We start from the raw sequence: 14,655 nt of genomic DNA, 5'->3' as shown, positions 1-14,655 counted from the left end.
CACAGAGAAGACAAATAGGCGTTTTAGTTGGAACTCGGTGGAGGGCATATGTGGTCAATCCTAACGGCAAACACGATGCTGTCTAGGTGTTAGTTAAAGTTCAGTGTTTGGACTCGGAAGTAAAAAAATAAAAGCCAGGCGTATACATCCTCACCTTCCATCCTACAGAGTCAACTTTATTTCCAGTGAGAAGGAAGATGCCACAAACAAGCAATACATCCACAAAGTCTGAATATTTACGGTGACAAAACACCATAAATATACATAAACAGCACCCCATGGATTAAGGAAGTGTTTTGAAGCCTTCATGCCACAAAGTTATTTTTTTTCTTTCTGCCTATCTCTTGTATTCAGCTGTAGGTTTCTTTCATCCCTCTGGCCATAATGCACTCTGATGTACTCGCAAACCTGCAATGCAGTCAGAGCTGCCTCAAGAACTCATAAAAAAACACTGTTTTGAAGAACTTTTTGATCTATTTGTGAAACTGCTTACATGAAAAATAAAACCTACATGGCCCTTTTTATTTTCTCATTACATATAACACAGGCTGCTCACAAAATGGTCATTGTCCTTGAAAACCAAAATGGAGAGTTTCATAATAGCTATTCTAACAAGGATTAGACTAAGACCTGGCTTTATGGGAATGTGAGAAACTTTATTTATTTTATTTAAAGCTGTGTAAAGTTCAAAAAGATAATTAAATGGATATCTAAAGATATTTCTTTTAGAACCTGACTATTCAAAGAACCTTTGGAGAATACATTTTCTTTTCAGAGCAAGAACGTACAACATAATTTACAGTAGTTCGTTCTACACTCTTTTGGTTGTCCCTCTGTGGTACCCTTTGGAGGTTATATGGAGAAATCTACAACAGAGTGTTTTTAATCATAAAGTTGAACCCTTTTGGGAGGTTCACTGAAATCTTTAAAAAATTTCACTTGCTCGTCTTTTAGGGTGCAGCCGGTTCTCCGTGCTGTACATCAACAATCTGTGAATCTTTTTTCAGTTTTGTGCTCAGCTCAGCAGTTCTAAGCAGACTACTTGGTCTTAATTTGTACAATTTGTACCTTGAGCTTACTCATCGTCTGGATTAAATTCCTCCTTATGTCAGCCCTATGTCTCAACTTACTTCCCTAAGAACATTTACATGTCTAACGTCCCCATGCTCGGTGGGTTTCCTCCGTGTACTCCGGATTTCTCCCATGGTCCGAAGACATGCTGATTAATTTAATTGTGTATTTTTTATTAAACTTCTCCATGTATTAAGACAGCTCGGCTTGAGATTACTAAATAGCATCATGTGCAAGCTTCATTACTGTCATGGTGACTTCATGCATACACTAATTTTTGTTCATCAAAGTGCTTAGCGTTCATCCATTACCCTTCCTGCTGATTATTCCATTAGCACCACGGTCAGAAGGGCTGCTTTCTGCACCAAAATGGTGTCGTAATTACACACTTGTTAAAATTCTGTCACATGTCAACTTAACGACTCAAATACACACCAGTACAAATGGAATTAATGAAACACGGCTAGAGAATAGCGGCAGAATGATAGAAATACGTCAGTGAAAGGAAATGCTGAAGTGTTGATTGAAGTTTTTTAAAGGTTTAGATAATATGATGTTTAATCTGGATTCTAAAGATCAGAAGGTGGTAAGAAAAATGTTGACAACTAATGACACATCTTTATTAAGATAGATAGATAGATAGATAGATAGATAGATAGATAGATAGATAGATCTGGATTATTTGTAGATGTGGATGATAGAAATAAACTTGTACAGAGTGATAAGGTAGTGAGATGTATTGCAGGTAATAATGTGTAAGTGTTAAACGGTGTAGTGTAGAGTTTAGTTGTTTGTGGGAAGGAAACTGGATGTGAACCTGCTGTTTCTGGTGTGAATGTTCAAGTACTGTACCTTCTCTTCAATGAAAGAAAGTCTAGAGCAGTTTAGAAGGTGATAGAGTTGGTTAAGATGCTCTCGATGGTACAATGATAAAAGCTTTCTATCTGAGGAGACAGATGAACGTCCTTCATCTTTAGAAAGTATCCTCAGGAAGTAAAGACACTGTCATGCCTTTCTATCTAGAAGCGAAATGTTATGGTGCCAGAGCAAGTCCTCTGAGATGTGGACAGAAGCTGGTGATGCGTTCCATTGGCGTCAATGAGAGAGTGTCCATTTCAGAAACCCATATTGAGCTCTTTGGTTTTCTTGGTGTCAAACATGAGGGTGTTGGAGGAACACCATGCTGAGAAACTACGAACTACCTCCCTCTAGGTGGACTCATCATTATTAATGATGATGACCTACCCCTGTAGCATCATTACATTTGATCATGTTGGAGTTATACAGAGGCACACAGTCATCGGTAAACAGGGAGTTGAGCAACAAACTCAGCACACAGCCCTGTGGAACACCAGTGTTCAGAATGAGAGTACAGTAGAGCCCAATCCCAATTCTATTTTCTACCCCTTCCCCTACCCCTCGCCCCTTCCCCTTGTCCCTTGAAACGAAGTGGAAAGGGGAAGGGTTAAAATATTTCCCCTAAGAAATGGGACACCACTACAACACTGTTATACGTCATCATACGTATCCGTTCATTTACATGTACACATACAGTATGGCCGTAAGCAAAACAAACAATGCATTATCAAAAGCTCGGCAAACTGCCGTGCTACTGAACTTTCATATTTGTTTGTAGCATGTAGTAAAGTGTATATGACATAAAAATATATTTTTGTAATATTGCGCAATCGGTGCTATCCGCTAGCCAACTTTAGCGTTTTTTTTGCAAACGTTTTTTTTACAAAACATGACCATAAACACAAAGACAAGACTAAAATTAATATACATATAATGAAAACTTGTCATAAAAATCCTTATTAATGGCAAAAATTCGTAAAATTTATGGGTCTGCTTGCTCGAGTGAGCGGCCATCTTGAAAATTTCGTTAGCCCTTCGTTTGAAGTGAGGTCCCGAAAAATCTTCGTTTGGAGGGCTATCTGGCCCTTCCCCTTACCCCTACCCCTCCAACCAAAAGAGAAATGAGACGCCCCTACCCCTTCACGTGAACGCGCCAAACGGAGGGGTAGGGCTAAGGGGTAGGGGTAAGGGGTAGAATTGGGATTGGGCTTAGGTCATGTGATTGTCCTACCTAACAGATTGATGTCTGTCAGTTAGGTAGACCAGAATCCAAGTGTAAGTCCTGACACCGAGGCCTTGGAGCTTGGTGATCGGTGTGTGTTAAGATCATTACGTTGATGTTTCTTTAGTAACAGCTTATTTACAGTCATGTATGAAGGACATGGTGCATAATGTTTGTTATTGTTGCTACTGAAATGGTGAAGTTTTATTCCTCAAAAGAAATGCTTATTTAATATGTATGTATGGAAGGAGTCTCCAGTGTCAGTACTTTGTAAAAGTCAGAAGGAAAGTTGAATCTTGAAACAAATCTATGCTGTGTGGTTTCTAGGAAACTGCCATAACAGATGTGAAAAGAGGAACTAACATTTTTAACAGACAATTTACAACATGATGAACTGGTAAATACCAAAAACAACAATTACTGTGATTTAAATTAATAAAACTTTGGAATGAAAATGTCTAAATGCTGTGGTATTAGAGGACTAAAAGATTTCTTGGAAAATTTTACCTTCAGGGTGGTGACAGGAGGTCCACTTCATCACATCACCCCATTACTGATACTTTTCCTAAAACAGCACAACACACAGTGTTTTATCTCATGCAAACATCTGAATCAGAACACACTTTCACTTCACTCCCCTTCGCTCTTCTTTTTTATGACTCGTCTCTATATTATTAGCCAAACTGATCAAATCTAACAGTAAACGCTTTGAGTGAATCTAAGTTTCTTAAGTTTTTCTCCAGTTCACAAATAAACTATTAAACACTCACAGTTCGTAAAGTTATTCACAGACGATCTCATGCTCTCCAAAAAGGAATAAATGAATAAGGAAGAAAAAAAAACAAATAACAGCACATTAAACATTTAAAAGGGTAACAGCGAAGCAAAACATAATGTCCCAAAGTCAAAGTAACTACTTTTGTTGTTCTTGTTGCCTTGAGCATTTCAGTTTCTCAGACGGTACCCAGTGTTCCTCGTGCTCCCATTAAAACATTAGGCGCATTAGGCTGTCTGCTCTTCTCATCATTTTCCAGTGTATTTATATTCCAGCCTCGCTATTTCTAGCTATTTGTATCTTATTCCCCTGACAATTTGGTAAAAGCGAAATAAAACAAGCTGAGTTATTATAGAAATGAATAATAAGTAAAAGCCGTACTGTATATCTACTATATCCATATATAGTTGTATTCATTGCCTATGAAACAAGTAATTATTCTTACTTGTGCTATACCAGCTATACATGTTCATTCAATCACCAGATGCTTTTGCATTTTATCTCTCTCATATGGAGTTAACGACAGCACAAAGTGGAAATTCCTATATCCTAAAGGTTACTTTAAAGGTCCAGTATATTACTATTTCTTTTAGCAATTAACCCAAGTCTCATACTGTAGCTCTTCCAAAGTGTGTGTCTGTTAATGCTCCAGCTGAAGTACCACTTACAATAGATCAGAAGGTGGTAAGAAAAATGTTGACAACTTATGACACATCTTTATTAAGATAGGTTTTCAGCAAATTTATTTTAGGATTTATTAGAAGTGAAAATAGTGTGTGTATATATATATATATATATATATATATATATATATATATATATACATTTACTTGTAAATGACTTACCGCCAAGCCATGCCCCTCCAGAGAACAGCAGATCTAAGCAACAAGCTGTGGGAGGGGCTCTTCTTATATGATGTCACACTAGTTAGAAACTCTAAAAAAATCTCTCTCTTTCTCTCTCTCTCTCTTGAATAGGTGTGGATATTCTGTTTTTATCACTGTCTGCTACCGGCTGTGCTTCTGATTTCGTACACCTGTTGCAGTATTGGGCGTGTCTCAAAAGAAAGGTAAGTCATGTAATTACGCAGAGTAGTCAGCAGGTGGCTGACATGTGGTCGGACATTGATGTTACTACACAACAATGTGGTCGGACAAGAGGCAGAAATGTAGGTAAGTGAAAGTACAAGTACTTGCTGTAGTTTTGAGTGGAGTAAAAAGTATCCTTTAATAAAACTGCTCATGTATAGCCATGTGAATTAAGTACAGTAAGGAGGTAAATGTACTCCATTACTTCCCACCTCTATTTACAGGTATTCCTAATAAAGTGGTCACTAATTTTTAAAATGCCCTTAAGATCAGCCCAGTGCCCTTTGCAAATGTGCTGCATTCTAATTTTACAGATGAAGGGACGTGCTTGGATCCATTCAGCTGAAGCTGCTTCTCATTAATTTGACTGATGATGAGGCTCCTCGTTATAAACGCCTACATCATCTGCAAGCTACATAAGCTCTGACATTCCATTTTCCGCAAAATGCTTTATAATAAAACAGAAATAATGACGTGAAATAATTTAAGCCACATTGTCTGTGCTCATGCTCGACCCTCGGGCATACAGCAGACGCACAGGACGTTCTGTCTGCCTCGCTCAGATTTTACGCTCTGCGGATTGTATTCTTTGCTTTCCTTTTTTCCCCTTTCTCCCAGCGACGATCGCACTTCATTTAAACTTGATTAAATAAGAGAATAAAATGAACAACCCACATTTATCTTGTTAATACCCTCATCAAATTAACGGCTCATTTGCTCAACCCCCTGATCTGCTTTATATGACACTTCTGCTCGTGGTGGTCTGCATGCACACTGTCACTGGGATTTTGCCGATCCGTTAAACTGATGGGGACGTGGGAATATTATCCAGCTGTTCAGAAAATCCATGAGCGCGGATCCATGGTGAATGCTATCCCTGAAATGTGTCTCCATTTAGCGCAAGTGCACTCTTGAGCATGCTGTTATTTAAATCTAGTTAAATATCTGATTTTTTTGTATGGGCAAAGCTAGCATGCTTATCCATGTATCCATATGCATAGGAACCGCTGTAGTCCAACAAAGGTACCATGGGGGCCAATAGTGTCCATTGTATTTATTCTCATTTTCCAAAACACACATTTACACACTACGAGGAATTTGGACCGCCAAGTAGTCTAATCTGCATGTATTTGGACTGTGGGATAAAAACCCACCAAGCACGTGGAGAACATGCAAACTCCATGCACACAGACCCCGAGGTAGGACTCAAACCCAGACCCTGGAAGTGCATAGCGTGCAGATTGAGCTTTTTTTGACTTTGCCTGTATATGGCCAGATTTAGATGCCTAGAGGGTCAAAAATGGGAATTGCAACAAGGCCCATTGAGGCAGAAAGTAAGCCGCCCCATACTCACCCAGTAATGCTCATTACTAGTACTGTATGGTGGCTTGTCCTGTCTTCTTCTTCCTCCTGTACTGAGAAATTGTTAAACATTATAGGAAGTAAAATGCTTTGTGAAAGAGTTTTCACTTATGCTCTGCATGAGGTGATTGTGTGTGTGTGTGTGTGTGTGTGTGTGTGTCATTGACATATCTGCGTTTATAGTGTTCGGGCAGATTGTAACAGTGTTGACCTTAAAATGACAGCAGGCTTCTCATGAAGCTTTAAAGGTCTCCGATTCCGCTGCCTTCCTCTCGACAGCGCGCAGAATGACGCCTACTCACAAAACTTCTTCTCCGAATGTAATTTTCCCGAGCTATTACATTCCAAAAAACTGAAAACGAAAACAGCCGGCCAAAAAAAGGTTTCTCTATTTCCATGAGTTCAGCAACAAAATAGAGAAGAATGAGATTTGGGATGAATTGAAAAGTGAAGAATATTGGCTTGTGTGTGTGTGTGTGTGTGTGTGTGTGTGTGTGTGTGTGTGAGAACATGGAATGGTTCTGATTTATTTCAGAACAATTTAAAGAATTTATGTATAAACATATCTACTGTATATGAGATATGTAAATAGATGAAATTAAGGTAATTTTTAATATACAGTGAAACCTCGGATTGAAAGTAATGCAAAGTGTTTTGCAAGATAAGCAAAGATTTTTTATTAATTTTGACTTAGAAAACGAACAATTCTTGGTTTACGAGTACCGAGTATCATGTATCACGTATGCGCTTCTTGTTTTGATGCTGAGCACCGTGCGCTGCGGAATTGTGGGTAATCATCTCCCCTGCTCAGTCTTAGTGCTCAGCGTCTCTTACTGAGATTACAGCTTACAATACCACACACTATTCTGGTTATGCAATGGAACACCATGTAGAAATGTAGTTAAGTAGAAAGTACAGATATTAATTTAACCACAGGGGGGGCACAATCTGGTGTCTTCTTGTGCCAGTCCCAAGTCTAGATAAATGCAGAGGGTTGTGGCAGGAAGGGTATCCGACATTTGCCAAACCAAATAATGCGAATCACTAAGAGGACTTCCATACCCAATCGTTCGTGGCCCAGGTTAACAACGATCGCCGCTGGTGCTGTTGACCTACAGGGTGCTGGTGGAAATTGGGCTACTGTTGGTCAAAAAAGGAGAGGAGGAAGGCGTGTTTTTAGGCAGAAAGAGAAGAGGAAAGGCAAGAGTTTGGGAGAGAGTTTTGGGACTTTGAATGTTGGGACTATGACAGGGAAGAAAAGATGGTTGGTTAACATGGTGCAGAGAAGGAAGGTGGATATACTGTGTGTCCAGGAGACCAGGTGGAAAGGTAGCAAGGCTAGAAGCTTAGGATCAGGGTTCAAATTGTTTTACCATGGTGTGGAGAGGAAAAGAAATGGAGTAGGAGTTATCCTGTAAGAGGAGTTTGTAAGGAATGTTCTAGAGGTGAAAAAAGTATCAGATAGGGTGATGAGTCTGAAGCTGGAAATTGATGGGGTGATGTTCAATGTTATTAGTGGTTATGCCCCACAGGTAGGATGTGAGTTAGAAGAGAAGAGGAAATTCTGAAGTGAGTTAGATGAAGTGATGCAGAGCATCCCCAGAGGTGAGAGAGTGGTGATTGGTGCAGACTTCAATGGACATGTTGGGGAAAGGAACAGAGGTGATGAAAATGTGATGGGCAGGTTTGGTCTTCATGACAGGACAAATGGTGGTGGACTTTGCAAAGAGGATGGAAATGGCAGTAGTAAATACTTTCATCAAGAAAAAGCAGGAACACAGGGTGACATATGAGAGTGGAGGCAGAAGCACTTTGGTGGATCAAATTTTGCGTCGACGTTGTAATCTGAAGAAGATCAGTGACTGCAATGTATTGGTAGGGGAAAGTGTAGCCAGACAACACAGATATGTGGTATGATGGTGGTGTGTAAAATGACCCTGGTGGTGAGGAAGGTGAAGAGGACAAAGGCAGAGCAGAGGACAAAGTGGTGGAAAAAGATGAATGTTGTGCAGTTTTCAGGGCATTAAGACAGGCTCTGAGTTGTCAGGAGGTGCTTCCAGTTGACTGCACAACTACAGCTAAGGTGATCAGGGAGACAGGTAAGAGGGTACTTGGTGTATCATCAGGAATGGAAAAAGTGGACAAGAAGACTTGGCGGTGGAACGAGGAAGTCCAGGAGTGTATACAGGGAAAGAGGCTAGCTAACAAGAAGTGGGACTCTGAGCGGACTGAAGAGGGTAGACAGGAGTACAGGAAGATGCAGCGTAAGGTGAAGGTAGAGGTGGCAAAGGCCAAACAAAGAGCATATGAGGACTTGTATGTTAGATTGGACAGTAGGGAGGGAGAGGTGGATCTGTACAGGTTGGTGAGGCAGAGAGATAGAGATGGGAAGGATGTGCAGAAGGTTAGAGTGATTAAAGATAGAGATGGAAATGTACTGACAGAAGCCATGAGGTGATGCGAAGATGGAAGGAGTACTTTAAGAAGTTGATTAATGAGGAAAATGAAAGAGAACGAAGAGTAGAAGACGTGACTGTTCTGGAGCAGGAAGTAGCAAAAATCAGTAAGAGTGAGGTGAGGAGGGCGTTAAAAAAGATGAACAGTGGAAAGGCAGTTGGTCCTGATGACATATCTGTGGAGGCATGAAAGTGATTAGGAGAAGTTGCAGTAGAGTTTCGGACTAGTCTGTTTAACAAGATTTTGGAGATTGAGAGAATCCCAGACGAATGGAGGAGAAGTGTATTAGTGCCGATCTTTAAGAACAAGGGGGATGTGCAGAGCTGTGGCAACTATAGAGGAATAAAGTTGATAAGCCATACATACGAATGCAGTATTTGCTTTGAGGATGCAGATGGAGAAATACAGAGAGAGTAACAGGGAGCATTGTGTCTTTGTAGATTTAGAGAAAGCATACGAGAGGGTGCCGAGAGAGGAGCTGCCAATGTCAAAATGTCAATTTTGGAATCCACAGCGCTTAGTGGTCCAAGCACAACGTAATAATTACGACAAACAGCAATTTTAAAATAATTTTAAAAATGAAAACGCACTAGAATTTTTTTCAATAGCCAAAGTTTATGGACAAGCCCACGTGAAAGTGTTAATCTTACCCTGCAAAAATGTAAAAAATTTCAACCTGTTCAGTTAAAAAAATAATATAATCTTAATAAAAATCATTCACCTTTTAATGGTTCTAGATGATTAGCTGTCTCATTATCTTCATTAATTCCCTGTGGGTTTTAAATAGCATGTATTTCATAGAATCTGCATAGATTTCTTTTTCATAGAATTAAATCCAATCTTGCTCAAGTTGGTTCTGATCTTTTGTCTAATCCATCTTTTCACATTTGTTGAATTTGATTGCACTGTAAGTGTTTAATAATGATGAGATGTCTATTTGTATTTCTTTCACAGTGTATCATCCTTCATGTCCAAGAGCAAGGTGTGAAAGCTTTGTGAAAACTGTTATGCTTCTCGCTCTCCTGAGGATAACAAGATACAGATTTTTTTTCTTCTCAAATCTGTATCCATGTAAAGTCAGTAAAGGGCTCTGATGATGTCATTATTCTAATATTCTGCTTGGTGAAAAAGAGGCATCAATCTGGATCATCAAGAATATCACAGTATGTTCTACACACAATTTTTTTTTCCTCAAGAACTTTAGACACACTTGAAATGAAAAATGTATTCTGGATAAAGCCTGGCCATTTGCGCTTAATTGAAAGGCTGGGAAACGGGCGGAAAGAAAGATTTATCATCCCTCTCAGATGATCCGTTTTCAATTAAAAGTCTGGGAATTCGTCATGTTGCAGCGATGTCGAGACTTCTCTGCATGATAATATAATAGAAAACCTTTAACCCGGAGAGATGACTTTAAAACCACCTCCCATCTCTGAAAACCACTTTTCGTATCCGTCCCAGATATGCAGCTTCTACATGGAGAATGAATAAATGCCTGCGACTAATCTTTAAAAATGAGAAGAAAGAAGGAAAGAAAGAACTCCCCCAGAGAAGGTGATTTAGTTTAGTTTTTTTTTTTTTTTTTCCTTTTCAATGAGCTGACCGAGGTGTGCTGATTCAGCATGGCAGGTACGTCACACAGCTCCTCCACTGAAGCTCAGGGCCGAGAACTAGTCGGGACAGAGCGCTAAATTTAGGAACCTAAATGTCAGCCGTAATGAAGCGCTGCCTGCTTGTCGTGAGCGTCTGAGGCGGAGATGTGACGGAGACGCGGGAGCGCCGAGACCCAGACCAGACAGACTGATGGACAAGGGCAATGTTCTTCAGAAGAGGACAAACCAGCTGCGTGGCCCCGTTATAGTCCTAGTCATCTCTGTGCCGAGCCGCAAGGCCACACGTCGTCCTATTTCTCCATCATATCACCCTTTTTCCTGTAGTGGCTTTTTGTTCTTCAGGGAAATACTGCACACTTCGAGCTGTATCCAGTGTTACCGAGGTTAAAGAAATCCTTTCTGCTTGAAGTGAAATAGGTCTGGATGGTTGGTTGGTTTTGTATCTTTAGCAATTTAAGGGGATGATGTTATTGTTATTGTTATAGTTATTGTTATCGCTAACACCGTTGCAATGGCATTTAACATTTTATAGACAAGTAATAACATTCAGGTTTCATAGTTTTCTTAGGCTTTTTTTACTGTGCACTGACATTCAACATCACATAAAGTGTAATGGCAGGATGCACTGCTGGCATACGATGCGTTTTGGTGGCCCGTGAGATGATGAGCGTGATGGCTGTATTATAATGACAGTGTTGAAAGCTGATCTGTACAAATAAGAGAGATTGGGCAGATTAGAAATAAAATCACCCTGGCATGGGGTCTTTTTGTAGAAATGAAGCAAGGGCTAAACCACAATCACAGGTTTTTGAAGGGCATTGTGGGTAATATTGTACTGGGTAAAATGCACTGCCTGCCCCCCCCCCAAAAAAAATCCAAACTCGAATATTTTACTGAACCATTTTTCGATTATGGCTGTGTCATTGTTACGGTTTGCTTATGCAACGTCACAACATTTATTTTCATCCAGAGTCACATTAATTTCTCTCCAAGATCTTGTATCGATGATGGGAGAGTTGAACCGCTGCGTAAAGTCTTCTCCAAAACATCTCAAAGATTTTCAATAGGGTTAAGGTCTGGACTCTGTGGTGGCTCATGCTCTCTGATCCGCTCTTTCACAGTTTGAGCCTGATGAATCCTGGCATCGTCATTTCAGAATATGTCCGTGCCATCAGAGGAGAAAAACTACATAGATGAGATTACTTGGTCATTCAGTACACTCACGTCGTCATTTTTTTGGGCAAACAGCATTTCTGAACCTAGACCTGACCAACAGAAGCAACCTCAGATCATAACACTGCCCCCTACAGGCTTGAATGGTAGGCACTATGCGTGATGGATGCAACACTTCATCTGCCTCCCTTCCTACCCTGTTGCACCCATCTCTTTGGAACACGGTAAATCATCAGACCACATGACCTTTTTCCATTGCTCCACAGTCCATTCTTTATGCTCCCTAGCAAACTAAAGCATTGTTACCTGATTATCCTCACTGATAAGAGGTGTTCTTAAGGCTATACAGCTGTTTAGTTCCAATCCCATGAGTTATTGTCGCATTGTGTAATCTCTACTGTTGCTGTTTTAACGATTTGATTACCCTAAGGATTTAAATGGTTTCCCATTATGCTCTTTCGAGATGATTTCTGACCATGGATCTTCCTTAAAGATGATGGGTCATCACTATCCTTTCAGGTTTTAATAATGCGTTTACAGTTATTAACCCAATTTTAGTAGCTTTTGCATTCTCCTTGGTTGTTTTTTTCTTTGCTTTCTCAAAAATTTGACCCTTCTGAAACAGAGTGACATCTTTGCCACCACCACAAGATGTCTTCTTCTTCTGAGATGGTTGTTTAAGAAATGAGAAGCTTCTCCTTGCATCAGATAGGGTTAATACAGTAACTTGTTGCAGCTGAACCGAATGAATCACTGCAGTAAATATTCAATGGAAGTGTCTTTTAACTATTTGCTTAGTTGCATCCAGATGGTGCCTTTCTGTCTGGGCAGTGTATTTCCACGGAAGTGAGTTCCCATTGGAAAGTGGACGAAACCTTAACTCTTACTGGTACCATATTCAGGGTGATAATCTCTTTAGTTCCTAGTGGAAAATCCAACGTCTCAAATACGTTGCTTGTATATGTATCACATGACTGTTATTTGCCAACAAATTGTTGTAAGCATATGTCCTAGTGGTTAGCCCTGTCTCCTCACACCTCTGCGGTCGAGGGTTCGAATCTTATCTCCGGTCTGTGCGTGCGGAGTTTGCATGTCCTTCCTGTTCTTCCTCAAAAAATCTGTTAAATATTTAAAATTACGTGAAGCATCCAGCATGAATTTGTATATGATCTGTTACTAGAGAAATAAAAATACCATACATGAGTATGAGGTGAATGTTAATATCAACGTGTGATACATAGAGCCAGAAATACTCTGACCAATCAGCTTTCAGGGGTGTAAGGGATGCTGCAGTATCTCCGTGAAAATCTCACTTTAAATGTCAACACATTGAGTAAATTGATATATTCAGTATATATATATATATATGTGTGTGTGTGTGTGTGTGTGTGTGTGTGATATTCCCAAAGGGGCACGCTGCTACTGAAAAGATACCATTGACTGGTTCCACACATCATTTTTATTTTTAATGAATCCCATTGTTCCGTCTGCAGCCCACACCAGGCGGAAAAATAAACGTCTGTCATAGTTCGTGCTGCTAAGTGCTTGTGGGCATTAAAGAAAATATCTGATAAGGCGTTTACAGATATCCTGCATCCCGAGTGCTGACTCTATTATTGTTTCCTGTCTCACTTCAGTTTCGTCTGTCTCTGCGAAGCGAAAGGATGTTTAGTCCCAGACTCTATCTATAACGTTTTTTTTTCTTCTTTTATAGTACTTATCTGGATATTAAAGATAATAGCCTTGGTTTTTCCGTAGCGCATTTGTATTAAAGAATAGAGATTAGAGCAGAAAGCTGTTTCTCGGTCTCTTTATTTCATACTGGTGCTTAAAGCAGGTAAACGTCCCTGGCAGTGACTGCACACACCCCCGGCGAACGTGTCGAGCAAATAAGAGCACAAGCCAACTGTGAAAAACTGAAACAGAAAGAGAACCGCCTGGAACGGCGAGACCGGCAAGATCAGAGGGATCGTTTGGTTCATTTAAAAGTCGTTTGGAAAGACTTTGTCTTCGCAGGGAATGAGGTTCTCCGGGTTCCTCGTTCTGAACACATGCTGAGGTTCATTACTCTTCAGTTGGAGCGAGTACTGTACGAGCAGAGATGGTCGTTTGTAAGAGGAAGAGATATGAGCCTCGTCTTACAAAGATAAAACACACAGGTGTCCCAATGTCCTTCCTCGCTAACGTGTCTGACGTAACGTTTAAGGAGCCAGACTTACTGTTTCTAAGCTGCCCATACCGTGGCAGTGATATGATCAGGGATAACCCTGTACAGTGCATTGCATCCATGTACTCGTCTTTGTGTTTAGACTTGTTTATGTAACAACCTCAGCAGCGACCTCATTTCCCCTCTCGTCTCCCGTTCCAACCACTCAGCATCAGCACCAGCCCGATCATCTCTCATCATCTGAACCTGTTTCTCACTGGTTTACGCCGTAAAAGTTAGACATTTTTAATACTTGAATGAATTATTCATTCTGTGTAGCTTAACAAACAAAAACATTCCTCTGAAACTGCTCGGGTACAGGGACTGGACTGAACATAGATGAGAGACACAAATGTCCTTGAAATTTCTCTGGAGAACTCATCCTTAAGACTACTTTCAAAATACAAGAAGGTCTGGAGCTTCCCAAGCAAAATATGAAGTAATGCGGAGGGGATCAATACTTTTGCACAATATTGTACTTCTAGAGTACACCTACTGTACAGGAAGCCTTTCCTGTTCAGAGGTCACATGTTTATTAATGAAACTCAAAGGTGGTCACAACAAAGAAAAACAAAACTCGGACAAGAAACAAATTACGGCAAAGAGACGCTTTGACGCTTTGTCTCCTTGCAACGTAAATAAGCGTCACCTAGCAACCGTGTGTTTGAGGACAGTTGCTTTGGCAGAAATCCGTAGTGAGGTTGTCTGCGGGTTTTCCTGTGGCTTTACATGTACTGTATTTTATAATATACATCACATAATGTATTGTATTATATATCACATCAGCTTCACATCAGTATCACTGCCTCACCATATGGTGACTCTGGACA

This window comes from Clarias gariepinus, chromosome 27, assembly GCF_024256425.1.
Source record: "Clarias gariepinus isolate MV-2021 ecotype Netherlands chromosome 27, CGAR_prim_01v2, whole genome shotgun sequence".
NCBI lineage: Eukaryota > Metazoa > Chordata > Actinopteri > Siluriformes > Clariidae > Clarias > Clarias gariepinus.
Note: the sequence above shows the minus strand (reverse complement) of the source record.